Raw genomic sequence first — 14,138 nt, forward strand, 5'->3', positions numbered from 1 at the left:
TTCTGTAATTTGTAAGAAAAAGTAATGAAATAGATTATATGTAAGTCCGAGAGCTCCTCCTAAAATGAACAGCTAGAAAATGTTCTTAAACGTTTTTCTTTGGAAATTTGTAAGGAAAAATAATAAAATAGGTGATATATATCTGCCAGAGCTCAGCCCAGTCGAGTTACTACGCATGCGCGTATCACTTAAATCATAATAGAAGCAATGTGGACTTGAACAAAGCTGTACTACAATTGAACATATTACAAATAATTGCTGCTGATTAAAATTGCGCATGCGTACACAATTTTGCATAATCTCCTCACGAAGATGTGTGTCTTCGTTTTCATTTTCGTTTTCCATCTGCATGAAAGCTGTGCCCGTGTACAATTTACCTGCATACCAAACGGCGCGCGCTAAGTACGAATACCTTGCGCGTTCGACTGTTTCGACTGCATCGACGTTCGACGCCATTATGAGCAAGTACTCGTAATGTATATTTAGAAATGATTACGCAAACCGCACCTATCATACCTTCATACCTCGCTGTTTTTCAAGAACATAAACTAGTGTTATCTCTCGAGTCAGACACCAGTCACAGCTTGCAGGTAAGTTGACTTAAAACTTTAGAGTCAACTTAGGGTTAAGCCCTTTTCACTTAGCGCATTATAATTTTTTTATTGAATGGTGCGGAAAGAGAAAAAGTGGCGGAGAGTGTTGAAAATGTGTTGCAACAACTTTAGAGATACAGATAAAATTTACAGTTCGCCATTAATGCAAACATTTGATGAGATTAGGTTTCACATTCTAAATTCCGCGCGTACCTTCGCCTCTGATATGTATTTTGCAAACATTTTATACGTTGTGTGCAAATATGTATGTACATTTAACTTGTATGCAAATTACGGCAATTCAAGAAGAATCAGTGTAAAAATGTTGTAAAATTTAGAACAAATAATTTCAGATTTTACAATTCAAGATAATTTTACTTTTAAAAAGTTTATTTATGTACGTTCTTGTATTTCATCGGATATAAGCTTAAGTAGGTTTGATACTTATACACTGCGCATGCGCGCTTTACTGACGCAGTGGGGCGGGGCACCCGAAACGTTTTTTAACCTTATTTCAACGACAATAAACTTAGACTGTATTTTAATGCCTGCAATGCAATATTTTCTTCATTTCTTCTCTGATTTCTGCACGTGTTGAATTTCCACGAACTTTTTATTCTTTTCACAACAACACCGCAATTGCAACTCGCAACCATCGACCACAAAAGAAAACAGTTTGTTTTTGTTTGTTACCAAGTTAGCAGTTAGGGCCGATCCTAACCAATCCTAAACCACCAATACAATGTTGCAAACTTAAAACACAAGTACTTTTAGTAACATATATTCAATTTCAATTCTATTCTTGTTCTTAAGTTTTCTTTAACTTTGAGTTAAGACTACTTAAGTTGCACACTTTGACAGGAAACAATTTCCAACACACAAAACAAGAAAATTATTATGATTATTATTATTGTTTTGAGCTTTTCAAAGTTCAAAGCACCAACTAGGCTCGAAACGGACAAACTCATCGTTGTTTAAACTGTAGGCTTGTTTTGAAACAGCTTTTAAGCGTTTCGAGTGTGGTCGCGCATACAAATCGACTGAAAACAAATGGTAAAAAGGCAAAAACCGTTTGTTTCCGAGCACCAGACACCGAGATCGCGTTGCAGCTTTACTTGCAATTGCAACCAGAACTACCACTGCAACGAGTTTTACCAAGTTTTGTCCTTTTCGAGCTTTTTCTTGCTCATATTTTAGTCATACGAGCACACAAAGTTTGATTAACAAGTTTTTAAACTTGTGTCTTTTTCAATTTTTGTGTAGTTGCGCAGTTCTGTTGGCTAACGGCACTCGAAGTTTCGAAGTTTATCATCTTGACCTATGAGCACTATGGACACAGATTCACCGAATAAGCTCAAGAGACATTCATAGATACTCGTCTGCCCGCGCGTTAGTGACTTTCTGCTACTTTATTTCTTTATTGCATGTGCCTCTCAAAGGCCAACGCACAAAAATTTCCGAATTTATGTGCGTACGCGGAAATTAGAAATTATAATATGAATGCATAACAGTATCATACGTTTCGAAATTTTTCCAAAAATATACACCTCTAACTAGTAAGAACAGTAAATATCATGTGGAATTCAAAGATTTGCATACATTTATGTCATTTCCACTTATAAAGACCACTGGGGACAAGAAACTTGAGTTAAAAGAAAAAAACTATTTTTTTAGCGAAATATATTCAAAAATTAACAAAAACAAGAAATATTTGCACGGGAGCTCCGCCCCTTTGAGTAGTACGCATGCGCAATTTACTTAACTCATAATACAAGCATGCGCACTGTAAATACGCAATTATTCCGCTAAAAACAAATTTTTTCTTTAATTTCTTTGATTGATTGTCACCTGTCCCCTTATCATTCCTCAGAAATCTCTGCGTGATGTAAATTCTGTCACAAGAACTAGTTGAAACTAGCGCTGCTACCATGACGAGTGATATGTTTATTATCGCTCAATGCATGATGTATACGTGTTTATGTTGATGTAATCAGGCTGGCGTGTAACCTATCTAGGACAAGCCTATTGGCACTTTTTATCATCGGCAATCGCACGCTCATAATTACAGTGACATAATTCCGCGAAGATATTTCTCGCGCGCAGAATATACGCGCGACAATGCGCTTTTCATTTCGCAATTATTCCAATTAATTATAAAGTGAACGGGTAAATTGTGATAGTGATGACTTGATTGGCAATTATTTTCAATTACTCAAGACTCAGGAGGACTCAAGTTTAAGTTTTACTTGGAAAAGGTTGAAGACACAAGATATTCAATTAAAATTGTCATTTTAGACACGCCCTTGTACTTGATTGGTTCTAAGTAAAAATAAGCATCATGTTAAGTAACTTACGCATGCGCAAAGTGAAAAATCACGATAGACGGAGCAAATTTACACATTTTTAAACATTTTGCACTCAGTTAAAGCAAAATAATTCATATTTTAATAAATAACATGTAAACACGTGTTTCTACGATTGCTACAAGCTTTTTTGTTATTTTATCTCTTAAATAGTACAAGCAGCTAGTTAAAATATAAATTATTATCCTCATACCTTCAACTACAAACAAAGAAATAGTTTACGATAATATATATTATGATTATTTGTTTTCCATTCACATTGCGAGACTAAACATCGTCTCAACAGGTTAACATTAACTCTAACAAACTCGTAACTCATACGTGTGCTATTATTTATAAACATATTTATGATCTAAAAAAGGTAAAGCTTAAATCACTACATTCACTAGGCGCTTATATATTTACTCGAGTCAATGCCTTATAGAAAAAAATTATTAAAATAAAAAAGTGCAGTTCATTCGAAGGAAGTCAAGTCAAATGTGGCACACACTCTAACGATGCTCAATTGAGTTGAGTTGCATTTGATTGTTGTGACAATGTGACAATGAATACGATTGAATTAAATTGTGATTTGTTTGCGTTTGTCATGAGGTCGAAAAGGTTGAAACGCATGAATCACACACGTACTCATCATCATAAAATTTAAAAATTTTAAAATGTTTAAATTTTACGAGTTGATAAGAAGATATTAGTGTTGTAAACAAAAGTAAAGTGTAATGAAAATGAAGACTTGTAGTTTGTTGGGTAGGATAGTATGACGATGACTTGTGGGTATTAAACTTTACACACTCCTTTTGCTTCCTCCTGCTTGTGCCCTAATTGTCCGCAGGTGAACAAGGCGTGGGCGCATCGAACCTTACACCTCCTACTCTGCCAGCAAACTGTAGCAGTAAATGTTTAACGTATTCATTGCGTATTCATCGCGCTGGTAATATATTACACATTACATACGCTCTGTTCAGTAGGCAGGCAGGCAGCCCAGATGAGTCGTGACATGACATGACGTGACAATGCAATTTCTACTCGGGGAAATTAAGTGTTACCCGTATAATATCTAATTGTAATAATAATTCTGATAATATAAATCACAAATGTCAAAATTGTATATTATATCAAGTTATAATTCTAGTAAAATGATTTTTTTCTACATCCACCTTTTAAATGCCAGTTTTTCATTTTTAAGCACAAAAATTGGTACTTTAAACACGGACGGCTAAGGCCGTGGCTAAAGTACTTTAGTCACTGGCTTTAGTAATACCTAAAGGTATACTGTCTCCCTTCATTTTGCTACGAGTTTTCATTATCTTTACGATGTTTGCTCACCGTCCCCAATTTTATGGCTTAATTTCGTCTGTAAATATTGGTCTAGGGATACAATTTTCCACTTTATTCTTTGCACAATAAGCAAAGAATGAGTTGACTCATATTTTCACTTGCCTTCTTCAAATAATTAATTTTTTTCACTAAATTCAGTAAAATATCAATATTTTCTTTATTTTTCTATATAGGACATTCGTTGGTCGTGTGAGTTAAGACTCACAATGAAATAAATAGAATAAAGTAAAGGTAAACAAACTGCAATCCGCATAAATCCTCTCTGCGAGTTCAGAAACTCCAACCGAATGGAATCCCGTGCGCTAATTGTATAAACGCGACCGCAAAATCGACTGAACTAGTGAACGACTCAGTTCATCGACGCATAAACCTAAACGGATATTCACACAAATCACAAATTCACACAAAAGTCACAATTCCAGCAAACAAAGGAACTCTTAAGCTAAATACCAACGCAAAAACCACAACAACTAATGACTTTCGAGTATCAGGTTTAAAATTTTAAATTAAATTCTAATATTTTTAAGCACAAAAATGTTAAAGAGGAGAAGCAGCTTGAATTTTTCTTGTCGTGTTGCCAAATTGCCGTCAAAAATTTAAAAAGATGTCTTACAAGCTTCCCGGTACAGAAGAGCAAACATCATTCATCAAAGCAATCACCCAGGAATGTTTTCACAAGAAAAAATAGGAAAAACATGCGTAAAACTCTTTAAAAACTCAAAAATCAACAAAACAAATCTTTACCCATAGTAAATTATATTTTACACATGTTTTTGTCAAAAATAAAATATTTCTATTTAATTTTCTCAAAAATAGCAAAAATTCTTCTGTTTTTTTACTCCCTTGTGAATAATTTACCACACCATTAAAACATGTCACCTTCACAACTATTATATAGCCCTTCAAGATATTGTGAGAGATGTAAAACGATCAGCCATAAACTATATCGCGAGATATCCACATAGTTAAGCTATAAACTATAAATAAACCATAAAGTGAGCAATGTGAGCATCCCGAGAGCCTACAAGACTTTAAAAAGAAGAAAAATAATAAAATAAACGCACGCAATGCGACAAAATGTAAAATGTGTGGGTTTACACTTTATAACAACGCGTAATTCGATTTACGCACAGCCATCTTAAACAAGGTTATATAATTGGTGTATAATTGGTTGCCTACGTGTTAATAGTTAACGGTATAGAAAATGCAGCACGTTGGATGCAATTTGTAAGTGTTGCTAAACCGGATCGAATATCAAATGAAGTGATGCACGAAAGCACCGCGCAGGAACCGAAGAAAAGTAGAGAATTGCATTGCGCTACGAGAGTACGAGTATAGTCTGTGCTTCAATGAGAACAATTAGCGCAATCTGAATGAGCGCTCAACACGCTTCGCTTTGCTAAGCAAACAAATTACTCGGTCGCTACTAAACAAAACTTTGTACAATTACAAACGAGTGAATAGTGCGCAAATAATTATAGAGTAAACTTTTGACGTCTGATTGAGGAATGAAGACATCCAGGCATCAAACATCAGTTTAATTGAAACTTTTCAGCACGTTATAATTATCGCTATGAAAGTGATTGGTGATTTTACTGCATTATTAGCAATAAAACACCTCGGAATGCTTCACTTTCAAATGTTTTTGTTCACAATTGATAAATGCCTGCGTAACGAGCAAAAATTCATTGTGGAGAATGAGTCTATTTGCCAATTGCTATTATTCACGCTAGTACAATTGCAAATTTAGGTCCGTTTAAGGTGTGACTTGATACAAATGTCAAGTTAAAATGCCCTAAATGCAATTACAGTCAACTGAAACTTGTTTAAAGTTAAATTTTAATTTATATTTAGTGTAATATTGCAAAATCACAAATAATAACACTACTGAAACATAAATTATAAAATACTATACTTTATACACTATTCTAGAGTGAATAATGAATAAAATCACATAATAATTTAGTATCAAGTGGCTGAACCGGTGTTAACAACATTGCATTTGCATTTTATATGGTCTTGTATGCAGCACATAGGCAAACGCGCAGGCGCAAACTCCACCCCGTAAATAAAGTACTTTACTCACAGCCTTGGCAGTCCGTATTTAAAGTACCACTCTTTGTGTCTAAAAACCGTGGAACTAGCGATTTAAAGGTGGAAGTAGAAAAAAAATTGTGAATGAATAAAATTTCAATGGATTAAATGCTGCGCGAGTTCTAAATGACTTGTGACGATTCCGAGTTGAAAATATGAAAATTCCACTGTTCACAACTATCCAAGAGTTTAAAACTTCTTGCGTGAGTTTCATTGCGTGCAACTACGCATTCTCTCTTCTCCTTTTGCTTTCTTCCTCTTTTCTCCTTCACTCGTAGGCAAACGGAATATAACTCACAAAAACCCTGCTTCCGTTCACATCCACATTTCGGAATATTTAACGCTTAATTGATTATAAAAGCGACGTTAATTGCGCCACGCCAATGATGTGCTCCTGGCACGCAATCATCTAACACGGAAAAACATTTTCACGATTTCCTATCGAAGCTTTCAGGCAGATATTAATTCTTTCCGAAATTAAACCAAACGAAAATTATGATGTGATGATTTATAGAAATCACATTTATTGATAAAACGTGTTACGGAGCGCTGAATTCAACAACCAGTTAAAACGCGATTAGTGGAAAATGCACATTTCGTGTTGGATTTTCCTCCTACACAGCAAATTGCCGGAAATGGACGGTGTAAGTTTGTAACCGGCACGTTGAACGAATTAGAAAATACAAAATGAAAATTCAAAGCGTAAACTTCAAATAAATCAATTTACCTTTGAATGCCTTTTAACGTCGTGAATCGATTGAACAAAAACTCACCTGTAACAGAAAAATACATAATTAGCATAAAATACATTTAAAAATAGTAAATTTCATTTTTTGATAATTTTATTATTAGAAAATAAAAAAATTAACAGTTTCCTGTTTTGAGTTGAAGTTAAGCCTAAGATTACCCTTTAGGTATTTATATATCATCACCATTCGCTTCTCATTCTTATTTTGATTCTAATAACTGACATATGTGTAGCTTCTCGTGGAGAAAACATTTTTTGTGTTCCCATTATAAGTACCTTGAATATTTCGAGAAAACTCCCAACATGCACGATGCAAGATGCGCCGTATCATGTAACGACTACAAAACTAAAAATAAAATGAAAAATGAAACTAAAGCACAATTTAACTACGAGTACAACCAACTTAAAATAGCTTTAAAGATGTATCTAAATTCTTTTAAATTCTTATTTGACGTGCATTTTAATCATCCTGAAACATTATTTATTATTTCCATTCTAAAATCTAGAAATTCAACTTAAATTCGACAAAAAATGATCTTGAACTCATCGAAGTTCTAAACTGCTCTGAAATTAAAATTAATGTATGCATTCCAAGTGCAAATCGACGTTTCATTAACGTTTACGATCGTTAAAGTGATGTGAACAGGAAAGAATGAGTTTTTACAACTAGACACACACTAAAAACAAAATTATTTATTTTTTCCTGACACAGAAACATTGATCCTAATAGCTTTTGATGGAATATTATAAATAAATATTAATTATGCGAAACTAGAAAATTTTCGGCGCTTTGATCTCAATTTGTTGAGTTTTAATTACCGGTAAAATATTAATTAAGATAAATTAAGTGAAGGTTAAGTTATATTAAGAAAATTTACGAAAAAAGGCAAAAGCATCATTTTCACAATGTGATTTATCAACGTCAATCATGTTTTCATCAGTCATTATCGCCAATCAAGTAATTATTAATGTTATTCTCAATAAAGCAATTACTTATCGATAGATATCTAGGAAAACAAGTACTTTCCACTTAAATAAATGTTGATTGAATGTTTCTGATGCCTAGACACTTATTTACGCACGTTGTACACGCCATATTTTTTCGCCCACTCAAATTAATGTTTTACAACAATAAAATTTTACTTTCTTGTTGAAATAAAAAGAAAATTTATATTTTCCGCACGTGTTCTTACAATATTTTATTGCCCGTTAATTTTTCTAATAATTTCGCATATAAAACAACACATTAAAGTTTTATTTTCCCTACAAATAAGCAAAAACCTAGTGTTTCCTCGTAGTAACATCCACTTAATTACATGCAAATTAGTCAATTAGCCACAGTACGCGGGAGTGCACACATCGCGGCCACACACACTGCCCAACAACGATATGTTTTATATTCAATTCGTTCGCGAAACATTGCCTTGTGAAAGTTGTGCTCATATAATATAATAATTCACCGGAAAGAATTCATTTCGTCGTTGGTGTTGCCGGCGCTTCTTCTCTTCTTCATTAATTTGCGCATTTTTAATAGGAACTCGGCGGTTTTGCGCAAGATGCCTTCCGAAATTCGCATTGTTTCCCATGAAGAGCGAAGATTAGTCGAGGTTAATTAACCCAAACTGTTGAACTTTATTCTCGTGAATGCACGGTGCGAATTAAATTACTTGTTTACAATTTCGATCATTATTATTACAAGAGTACTAAGTGTGTGGATTACATTACTCTTTTACTCTTAGATAATCTCAAAAGTGGAGTGTATGGTTTCTGACATAATTAGTGTTAATTAAAAAACAGAGGATTTTGGTTTAAAAAAAGTTAAAATTTAATCTTTGAAAAAAAAAAAGATTTATTAATAGATTTATACCCCTTTTAAATGCCACCCATGTTTTTTATGGCTTTTAATGAGCCGTTTAGGTTCACAACTCAAATTTCCTCCATTCTCTTTCACATTTTTATTTTTCCAACCTGCTTTCTCTCATTAAACCCTAATTTCCATGGTTTCTTATCAGTTTATTTCGTTTTTTACTGTTCTAACCGTTTTCCTACCCTTCCGGGAAACATTTTCAAGTTTATAATACTCCCTGGAGTTGTCTGGGGTTTACCTGCATGAAAACTAATAAATTTCCACCCGTTACTAGACACGGGTTAACCAATACCGTAAATATTTAATCACCCAACGCGGTAAAATGGATAAAACACGAGTTGTGAGTGAAACCGTAATTTTTCCTCCTTTAAATAATTCAAAACGAAAAAATAAAAATTTTCCACTTGATCTAAACTACAACGCATAAATTCTGCATTCCTGGTAATAAAATTTCCATTTTCTTGCAATTTTCACTAAATTATCGCACATTATACCCGCCGGCACAATGTCAATGTCAAAACACGCAAGATAACTATCACCCTATCCGTCTATTTTCCTTCATTATTCTTTTATTTTATTTTCAAAAAGTATATTAGTCGTGTTACTCGTGCAATTACGATGGTGGCGATTGTCGCCGACATAAACACCACCATACTCTATACTAGACCAAACGGGTAAAGTTTGAAACATGCACCCACACAAATTAAGTGCCGCGTAGACAAAAAGCAGGCATTAAAAGCACTGCCCTCGTGCAACATGCAACTGACCATGAAACGAACCAGCACGTCACGCATCCACATTAATAAGTCCAGTCACCAGCCAGTACAAGCACTAGGGACTCGTGGAAACTCGAAAAGGGAAGAAAGTGAATGTGATCGGTGTCTGCCACGAAGTCAGGGTGGAAAATAAAGAAAAACAAGGGGTGCATTGAAAGAATGCACTTGCAGTGTTCATGAATTATATCTACCTTGAAGGGAAACAGGGAGAAATTGAAAAACTGATATTGAAAGACATTCAAGGACCGAAAACCATTCCCAGACAGATGGACAGACAGCAGACGTGTAACTGGCGACAACAAAACCACAAGACGTGGAAGACGTGGGCTCACGTCAAAGCACGTACCAAACGTACAACACTACATAGTAGGTACCTACACGTACGTGCAAACAAAGTGAAGAGTTGCAAAACTTTAACTTCACTTCCAAATGCAGCTAGGAAGCACACATTATCCACATCCACATCCGATTAGGTAATGCCTCCAACAAGATATTTTGTTGTAGTACCCGAACCTAATCCAGTTATGTTACCAACGCGTTCATGGCGTCTACTTCTGTTTGAAATTTATTACACACTTCCTATTCCTTCCTCACATAATATATTCGGCATTACACATTGCATCACGAGTACGTAGGCTTGAACAACCGCAAGGGCGCTATAGCTATACGGCTATAGACATCACATTCTGTGGATGTGTGAGTGTGTGATTCAGATCCAATTGGGAATAGGCTGCCGGAGCAGTGCGCAGTCGGAATTTTCTATTATTTATGTGTGACGGTAAGTAACGCATGGCAGACATGCAATCCAACCGGATAACATAACGACATGACGACGTCATGAGGGAAACGTTTCCTATTCGGGAAAAGTAACTGTTTTCATAGAAAAAAATCAAAGAAAACAAAAAAATTTGATTTATAAAGATGAAAAGTTAAAATTTCACTTCATAAACATTAATCACAGTCAATGTATATAATATATCTTCATTTGTTGTGTTTAATTAGTGAGTTTTCAGTAAAGATCATAAATTAATCAGACGTTAATGAGAGAAACACATGACAATGAATGAAGACAAATATTGTCACGAAATCGCAGTTTTGAGTAATTACAATGTTAATTTACCAACAAAATGCCAAAATACATTCTAATATTGGTTTCTTACAGCGTGTCTAAAACTATAACTTTTCACATTTTCGATCACCTATCAACTATAACAAGTTACAAGTCTCATTAGCGCATCTCTGATGTCTGCGATTGTGAAACGTCTTGAATTAAGTGTTGAATATACGAAATTACCGCGCGCGCGCAAATCAGCTGCCATCAAATCGAAAGCGATCGAAACGATAATTTAATTATTTCGACGCCGGCGGCACGAAGCGCATCTTCTAATGTGATTGCCGAATTGAATGAAAATTCGCCGTTAAAGTAAAAGTCAATAATCGCACATTAAACGTTTATTCGCTCGTTTATGAATGCGCAATTTTCGCAGTCGCAGTCGCATTCACACTGACTGCGAACTCAAATCAAACAAATTGCATCCAAGCGTTTAGGACTTTTACCCGAACGCAATACACGATTAAAAATAAACGATTCCGAGGAATATGTGTATTTTAAAGTGTATTGAAAACTAGAAAGGATGCGTCTTGTTTTTCGTCGCACGTCTCGCAAAAGGATTAATTTCACGGCTAAAAGGGAATGTCAGACTTTCATCTATCGTCGAATGTGCACCGAAACCGAGTGCATCGTAAGTGTCCTATACGCAAATAGTAAATTTATGCATGCGTTAATGAATCGACCGAATAAATACGCGACTTAAACTCTTAGTTTAAATTTATCGCTAAGTACCAAAGCCTAAGGCTGAAAAAACTTATTAATGTGATAGATAACATTAGCTTTTAAGGCTTAAAAAATTAGTTTATGTCAAAATAACGTGATAGAAAGCAATTGATCATGTTTTTACGCAGTAATTACGACTATTAAAACTCATTTCTTATTGTTTAATTGAAAATTTAAAAAGGTGCAGCTTATTAATCAATATTTTTATTGAATTAACTACTGTTTCCGCTCTAGGACGTCTAAAAAAGTGAAAATTAAATTGACAAAAAGCAAGGAATACAGTTTCTTCCTTCGGAAGGTAGATGAATACATTTTATAGCTTAAATCGGTTGATTTAACTAGTTTCATGATACTATAAACCTTTACGAGTTAATTACGCAGTGGAAATGAAGCAATCCAAGAAGAAAATCGATTTGAAATGAGTTAAACTCTTAATTTAATACAGGAATACATTTTCCGTGTACTACACGTGTTAAACACTTTCAAGACCAAGAAAATATATGCAAAACAAAAATTTAAACACGTTACAAAAGTGAAATTGATTAAGTTTAACGTTGAGAATAATAAAATGGTGCATACATTGTTTTAATTTCATTTGTTTTGCTTCAATTGACAATTTAGTCATTTTTACCAGTCTTCTGAGTCTTCCCAGCAGTTTAAGGAGTAATTAAATATGTACAACGTTGAGAAAGTGACATGTTTTCCGAGAAAAGTGTTGCATTGCGCGCACAAGCGTTGAATTAAAATTTCTAGTTCAATGTCACGTCAAGGCGTTTAAAAACGTTTTCTTTTAAATAATTAGCCGGTAAAAGAACAGCACTAGTAAACTTGAGGCTCACAAGAACAGATAATAAATTTTATTTAATTTATGACTTAAAATATGAGTTTTTTAATCTGAAACTTTCAATTTATGCACCTAGTAAGATTCTATAAGTTACTAATAGTTTTAAGTGTTTTCTCGTGCGGTACGTGACCATAATCGATAAATTATTTCCCAATTAAACACCCACGCTAATATCGCAACACATAAACAACGCAAACGAACAAATAAATCGTTTAAAACTATAAATAACAAGAATTCACATCGAATTATCCAATTACTAAATGAAAAAGGAAAAAATCGGGAAATTTATAAAAACTAAAATAGGAATTTCTTAAATTTAAATTGCTAACCATAAAACACTTTTCCAATACTAAGTACTAAAAAGTTTTCTTCGTAAGTATTCAGAAACGCTTAGCGCAAACTTAACCCAAATTGTTTATTCGACGTTTCGGGACATGCCCACACGCGTTTGTTTCAATAACACGACGCAAAACCAACAATTATCTCACCAGATTATCGTACGCCACGAAATAGTAATCGGTCTGATTCTTTACGAAGTTCACAAACTAAATTTAGCCAAAGTACTCGTTCATCCAAGTCTGGAGGTAGTGAAAATTAACGAAACGAAACAAACGTGCAATAAATTTCAATCGTCCAACATCCTCTCTAACCTCTAAATCTAAATAAACCAGCTTTGGAGTTAAATAAGACTTACGCAGCGTATTTAAATTTTTCGTTTAAGAGTACAATGCGAGTCGGAAACTAAGATTAGAATACAAAGTGACACGTAAAAACGTTACGCACGCCTCTGCATAGGTAAATGTGTTGTGAGTCAATAAAAAATGTTGCGCTCAGGAGTCAAGAGCGGAATAATTCCGCATAGTTTTGTTTCGCAGAAGCTTATAAATATTAATAGCTAATTACGAACCTCGGTGGTGTGGCCGACGAGTGTGCTTCCTTGAATAACGTGTAACTATAACTCTGGATATGCAAAGTGCTTCGATTGCTTATAGCTTATAACTTACTAGCGACCCGCCCCGGCTTCGCACGGTTGCAATACTGATACTAAATACACTACAGAAAAACTGTGAACGTTGTGGTATAAAATATATAGCCCATGTAATTAAAATCGATCCAGTAGTTTTGATTTATTCATTACTGCCCCTGGCCCGCACGCGTTAAATTTGGAGTAAAACAATCCCCCTTTCCCTATACCATGAAGATTTCCTGCTATCTTTGGAATATCTAAATTCATACACTACATTTTTACTTATTTACTTTTCACATTTTATAGTATGTGCCGCAGTAAAAAATATCTAAATTCTTACCATTTAGAAACAAAAGATAATCAACAATCATAAAAAACAAAATATACCTATTCTATTCAGTTCTTTTTTTTACTGAAATACCTCTAATTTATATTTTAAAACTACTATCATACAATTATTTATCGTAACTTACTTATAATTACTGATACGTTGTCGCGCTGAAAAGAACGTTTTATTACCTAAGTATTGCTATTTTCCTCGCTGGAGAGCTCCGATATAATAAACGTGCCCGATCGCTGCGAAATTCAAAGTGCTACAGAGAAAACCGCGGCCGGCCGGTACCGCCGAAAACGCTACGTCCGCAATTTTTAAAAAATCCGTTGCGTAGTTTCAAAGATTTAAGCATACAAAGGGACAGACAGAGAAAGCGACTTTCC

At 34.4% G+C, this 14,138-nt stretch overlaps 1 protein-coding gene across 2 annotated transcripts in view; it reads right to left on the bottom strand.

Annotated features, from left to right (window-relative positions):
- Window positions 1–14,138, bottom strand: part of klar (klarsicht) — a 76,193-nt gene that overhangs the window by 58,040 nt on the left and 4,015 nt on the right. Inside the window, exon 1 of one of the 2 annotated variants that reach the window (XM_065309108.1) lies at window positions 7,113–7,133. The exons of the other annotated variant lie outside the window; for it this stretch is intronic. The gene's annotated coding sequence lies outside the window, so the exon portion shown is untranslated. Of the gene's footprint in view, window positions 1–7,112; window positions 7,134–14,138 lie in introns of those variants that run through there. 2 annotated transcript variants of the gene reach the window in all.

This window comes from Atheta coriaria, unplaced genomic scaffold (genome assembly GCF_025399875.1).
Source record: "Atheta coriaria isolate IRGN ID8LTWV9N9 unplaced genomic scaffold, Caltech_Dcor_3.1 hic_scaffold_8_pilon, whole genome shotgun sequence".
Classification (NCBI taxonomy): Eukaryota; Metazoa; Arthropoda; class Insecta; order Coleoptera; family Staphylinidae; genus Dalotia; species Dalotia coriaria.